This window comes from Urtica dioica, chromosome 3 (genome assembly GCF_054948205.1).
Source record: "Urtica dioica subsp. dioica isolate 48M chromosome 3, U.dioica_male_clone48M_v1_H2, whole genome shotgun sequence".
Taxonomy (NCBI): domain Eukaryota; kingdom Viridiplantae; phylum Streptophyta; class Magnoliopsida; order Rosales; family Urticaceae; genus Urtica; species Urtica dioica.
Window position 1 is genome coordinate 14,319,915 of NC_142758.1, and position 5,312 is coordinate 14,325,226.

Here is a 5,312-nt window from a genome sequence, read left to right on the forward strand (position 1 = left end):
TACTTACAAATATAGATATCTAACAGCGATATATCTAAGGAAATGTAGGACCTCAAATCTCAAATTGAATAAAATTCAAAACAGGAATCAGTTGATCGCAAATAGTGTGTGAAAAACCGTAAAAAAAAACTATATTTAAGAGTAACTCTATAGCTCCTTTAATAACCATGCATGGTTAATAGATGAATCCAAATACCCGAGTACCAACCAACCTGAAAAAGAACGTCTGAATATCTGTACGAAAACATCTCGAGTAGAAATTACAAAAGATGACTAATATGTTTTCGGGACATAAACACACAATAAACATAAAACTAAAATCCAAAAGTTGCAATATACAAGAATAATTAAATAAAAAAATTTAAAAAATAAAAATAAAAACATAATTATTCTACTTGTTAGAGAAAAGACCTTTGTAATCGGCCGTTGCTCGGGTGCACGAAAAGGCACTTTTGGGAATAAAATAGCAATCCCATAACGATGGTGGTGCAAAAATGGTGGACGAAAAAACTCATTCGTAGTAACAAGAGAAAAAAACTAAAACAACTTATTTATAAAATAAACATAAACTCCTGTCTCCCAAAGTTGAGACACAAAAGTCTTTGAGCGGAGAGGTTGCGCTCAAAATTAATAGCATACTTATAGTTAATTGCAAATGAGTATTCTGAAATCAACCAAACTTAATAAAAGTATTATCCATTATATTTAGTTCGGGCAAAATTTTATATATATATATAAGGGAGAGGATATTCTTCGTAAATTAAATAAATGTAAATATAACACTAAAATAATATATGATGTTCAAGTGATGAGCATTTAGCGAACTCAGCGAGAACTTCTTTCTGGTTGACTTTTCAGTTTATGTCAACACGACCGCAGATATTTCGCTATCACTAGAGGCTGATCGCGATGAGCTTATTTGGCATCTTGACAAAAGAGGTGAATATACGGCCAAGTCGGCTATATGTTTTGGCGGCCTCATCTGCTGCACAGATCTTTGTCTCTACAGTAGATCCAACACAACCTCACTACTACATAAAGAGCTTTTAGAAGAGACATTGAAGTCGCTTCGAATTAGAAGTGATATTTTTCTTATAGAAGCGACTTGTCACTTCTAAAAGAAAAATCAGGATACCAAAGACGCGTCTAGGAATAAACCATGTTGGCTATAAATATTCGTCAGCCACTTTAGGTTTAGGTCAAGTTTTAATTAGCCGTCTTGGTATTCGAAGCATCTAGGGAGAGTTTCAGGTCGAAGGAAAGGCCAACCTTTGTTATTTATTCATTCAATAACATAATTACGGGAGCACCATATTCCCATAATCTTCAGAAATTTGGAACTCTTTAGAGTAAATCCTTCCAGATCCTATCAAAGTGGGAGAAAGAAAGAGAGAATTATCATTCTTATTACCCTGTCAAGAGACAACGACAAGGGTACGATAAGACTGCGGCACGGGAAAACACCACGGTGGCTGGAGAAGGTTGCTACGGTGGGTTTCGAGTAGAGGAAAAGAAAAAAAGGGAAAAGGAAACCTAAATAACTTCTGAGTGGGTTTCGAGTAGAGGAAGAGAAGAAAACCACAACGTTACATTGACTGAGCTCACCGCTATTATCGAGCTCCTTCACAAAAAAAACTCTTGCTGCTCATTGTTCTCTATTTCTCGCTCTGATCTATCTTTCTCTCGCTTTCCTTCCCTCTTTCTTGATCTATATCTCTCGGATAGAACCTGAAACACCACCATAAATACTTCTTCAGTTCAAACAAGAATTCCATACAATAAATTATAAAATAAATATAAATAATACATATCAGTGTACATAACAGATCTTACCATGTGCCATGTTTGACAAACAATCCCCAAAATTCTCATATTACAATTCCACACAAAAACTTCAAATCACTAGAGGAGATTTGCTAAATCCAAATTATGAAAAACGCAATTCCAAAATTCGTGAACATTCGTAAAACATTCCTCTATGGAATTCGAACAAGAAAAAGAGGATCGATATATTTACCTTGTTGAGCCCGCGGCCATATCATTCTCTTCTCCTGACCGAGAGTGAACCATGGAGAGAGAGAGAGAGAGTTGTTGCTACCTGAGAAGAGGAGGGGTTTAAACATTCGTACGTGAAGAAGAAGAAGAAGAAGAAGAAGAAGAAGAAGAAGAAGAAGAAGAGAAGGGATTCAAACCCTAATTTCTTTGGAGATATTCAAAAAAGAAGAAGAGAATGGATTCAAACCATAATTTTCTTGGAGAAATTCAAAAAGAAGAAGCGAATGAAACAAGATGTTAGACCTACTTCACTTGAGCTCCGACGAAGCTTCTCTCTCTCTAGCTCAATGTTTTTTTTTTCCTTTTTTTCGTTGCTGAGACCCAATGAGGGATTAGAAAGAAGTGATGTAAAAAATAAAAAAGAGTTCCGAAATTTAAGTGATATATTTAGAGGGAAATTTACCTCTTAAGAAATTACTTCATTTGCAACAAATTTCATAATATTTTCTCACTTTCTACCAAAAGATTAATTTAGCCCAAAATATCATCATCTATGTCAACAATATTGACATCTATTTTGTCGTTCACTATTAGATGTCAACATTGTTGACATAGATGGTGGCATTTTGGGCAAAATTAGTCTTTTCGTGGAAAGTGTGAAAATGCTATGGAATTGGTGACAAATGAGACAATTTCTCTTCCCACTTTTTAAAACATTGAAAATTTTGGCAACTTTTTTGTTAAACGTTTACGCTACAGCTTTACATTGACCGTAGTGGATATAAATCTAATTACTATAATTTTGAATTTGAATAGAATATAATAAATCTTTTAAATTTGTTAACCGCAGTCTACTTTAATAGACTACAATAACGACCCAAACTATAGTTAAAAAAAATTATAATTGATAAATAGTTTTGTGGTAGTGCCTATAGTGATTCTTATGCCGTCGTTTTCACAGTGTTAAAACGACATGCCGAAAGCAAAAAAAGGTCATCTCTGGAACAAAAATCATATATATGAATATATATATATATATATATGTATGTATATAAACACAAGATAATGCATGCAATAGCGTGAATGTATGTATGCATAAATATATATATATATATATATATATATATATATATATATATATATATATATATATATATTGCAAAAGACTTTCGGCATTTACTCAACACGGGCTAAGTATATATATATAACATAAGAAAATGTATACATTACGTAAATACATGCATGAAGACATGTATACGTTAATAATATATGCATTATATATATACAAAATACACACTCACCAATGAAAGAAACTATCGGTCAATGCACCTGAATACTATCAGCAGAACAAGAACAGCCTTCGGCCAAGTAAAACTATCGGCCATGTATTGGTGTCCCACGACCAAAAATAGCTCTCTCGGCCCAAATTGCCTTTGAACTCCACACATCACACATCTATAAATACCCCTTCTCCTCCACTCTCAAATGAAGTTTTCTCAAACTTAAGAAATCTCTATTTCACTCCCGACTCACTATATTTTTCTCTCTCAACACTTGAGACGAGATATTAGCCCCCCACCTCGACTAATGTTGAGCATCGGAGCGTGGGATAGGGAAAACCCCTCCGCGTCCCTCTTGTTCACGTTTCTTGTCTTTTCAGGCGAAGGACTCGTTGAACACGAAGAACTTGGCAAATCCGAAGATCGCGAAGAACCCAAAGAACACGACGAACACGAAGTTGAACTAATCACGAAGTGACGAGAAGTTGGAAACCTCTTTCCGGCGAGGCAAAGACGACGAGAAGAGAAAATTTCACCATATCCAACCTACGTGCGGTCATAGGGTCCGGCCCTAGACCGAACCATGGGCGGTTCTAAGTGTTGACCAAAAAACGCGGTTAACAGTGATTAGCTCCAATGTCTGTGACAGTCTCATATTGTTAAGAGATCCATGTTGTTAATTGAGGCATGCAGTGGTTCGTGGTATTTTATTTCTCGTGAGAGAAAAAAGCTAGCTTATACGCTTGGCAAAGGGCCGATTCACAGTATGATTAATAATTTTTTGTCTCTAGAATGTCCTTCATGTATCGAACCTTTTATTTTAGCTGATATGACTGTTTACTATTGATGAAAGGCCACTTCTACCTAAAAAAATAGGTAAAAATTTTTGTTAATCCAAAAAATAACAAAGATATTTCAAAATATATTAAGGCATGAGGAAAATTATACCTATTTCTATAAAAATTTATAGCATAATTAGTTAACAATTATAAGCACTGCCTAAATGAGAAAATAAATGTTGTTGGTCGTTTTCGGAAAACCCGGAATACCGAGAAGACACGCCGTTCAAATGGCTGATGGTCAGGCCGGAAGTCCTGAAGAACGGCAAGCTTTCCGTCACGAGTCGACTAGCAAGTCCTCGTGCCGAAACTTTCAGCTCCTCGAGTCGAGTCAAGCTTTGCTCCTCGATTTGGGTCACCCTCCTCGAGTCGAGCCGTCCTCCTCGAGTCGAAATAACTCCTCGAGTAGAATTACGTGTCCACGAGTCGATTGACGAGTCCTCGTGTCGACTTTAATTACTCGAGTACAGACTTTTATGTTTCACACGACTTGCATGAAATCCTGAGTCCCGAAGGCCCAACGGGCAGAATAAACGAAGACCACTAAGGCCCATAAAAGGCCGACAAGTCAGGCGCGCGAGCGCAGCAAACCGTGCGCCGCGCCAAGCACGCCGCATGCCCCTCAAGGAGAGCGCGCGAGCGGTCTTGGAAGTGAGGCGCACGTGCATAGCGCATTGCGCGCAGCGCCAGGCAGGCCGCGCGCCGCGCTTCGTGTGGGGCACTCTGCGCGCTGCGCGCGCTGCGCTCCTCTTCTTGGCGGGGCGCACTCTCCAGTCCCACATGGACGAGCTACAAGCCTCTTAGGCCCCTCCAACTACTATAAATACCCCCTTTCTTTGAGGAGGAAGCAATCCTATTCATTCTCTTGAATACACACTCTTCTCTCTGCTTCTCCGGATGTCATCTTTGTCAGAAGCACTTTCTACAAGTTCTCTCATTCACAGATGTTCTGATGCACTCTCGGGGACTCCCAGACGTCGCTCCCTCTAATCGAACACCGAGTCTAATGTCCAAGCACGCTCCTAGGGTTTTCCACTGAAAATTCCCTACGCGTCCAGCATACTAGATGCGTCCGCAGTTTCCGACAGAAAATCACCTACGCGTCCAACGCGTCCCACAGAGTTTTGAGACATCGCCGAGGACTCCTCCGTGCTCCGTCTCCTTCATCGAGACGCCATTTAGGCTCCGCGCCTCATAT

General features: G+C 38.6%; 1 long non-coding RNA gene across 2 annotated transcripts; it reads right to left on the reverse strand.

Moving 5' to 3' along the window:
- Nucleotides 1–873: 873 nt before the first annotated feature.
- Nucleotides 874–2,336, reverse strand: LOC149402405 (uncharacterized). Of its 2 annotated transcripts, none has more exons than XR_016296182.1 (3): nucleotides 2,299–2,336; nucleotides 1,834–2,098; nucleotides 874–1,728 (listed from the first exon to the last, which is right to left on the reverse strand). It is a non-coding gene; the product is annotated as an uncharacterized LOC149402405 (long non-coding RNA). The 2 variants fall into 2 exon arrangements; XR_016296181.1 differs by having other exon boundaries at nucleotides 875–1,728; nucleotides 1,834–2,094.
- Nucleotides 2,337–5,312: the final 2,976 nt, after the last annotated feature.